Source organism: Brassica oleracea, chromosome C1, assembly GCF_000695525.1.
Source record: "Brassica oleracea var. oleracea cultivar TO1000 chromosome C1, BOL, whole genome shotgun sequence".
Classification (NCBI taxonomy): domain Eukaryota; kingdom Viridiplantae; phylum Streptophyta; class Magnoliopsida; order Brassicales; family Brassicaceae; genus Brassica; species Brassica oleracea.
In genome coordinates, this window is record NC_027748.1 from 33,994,165 (window position 1) to 33,994,856 (window position 692).

At 48.1% G+C, this 692-nt stretch overlaps 1 pseudogene; it reads left to right on the top strand.

The window, feature by feature from the left end:
• The first annotated feature begins 80 nt into the window (after positions 1 to 80).
• LOC106338105 overlaps positions 81 to 692 on the top strand; it is a 10,808-nt pseudogene continuing 10,196 nt past the window's right edge.

Consider the following 692-nt stretch of genomic DNA (forward strand, 5'->3'; position numbering starts at 1 on the left):
GCTGACACAGGCGCCCGTTTTGGTACTTCTGAGGCCAGGGATACACTGATGCGTCAGGAACCGGATTGGGATGTGTATTGATGCAAGAGGGTAAGGTCATTGCATATGCATCACGCCAGTTGAGGCCTCACGAGGTCAACTATCCTACGCATGATCTGGAGTTAGCAGTAGTTGGAGATCCCCAGGGAGCTGAGCCGATAGCGGGTATGTGACTTTTCCATACATGGTTGTGTTTGAATATTTTGGTGCGTGGTTATCATGTGTAGTTAGTAAAAATCTCGTGTAGGATCAGTTTCGGTTGGAGGAAAGTCAGCTCACACCTTATTCGACACGGGAGCCTCTCATAGTTTTGTGAGTCCACGCTTAGCCCAGTCTTGGCCTTTTCGGGGTGTATTCGAACCGAAGGCTAAGGCATTCATCGCAATGTACCAGTTATTCTTGGAGGAGTTGAGTTGCTCGGAGATTTGACGGAGCTGGAGATGAGCTTCTACGATGTTATACTTGGAATGGATTGGTTGTCGCGACATTGAGTAGTCTTGGATTGTCCGAAAGCAAGGGTTAATATCCCTAGAGCAAAAGGGAAGATCATTTACGAAGGATTTCAGGCAAACCGGGAAATTCCTATCGTCTCCATGTTGCGTGGAGGGTGGAGCAGAGGGATTTTTGGCGACCATTTCGATGGTTAAGGAGGA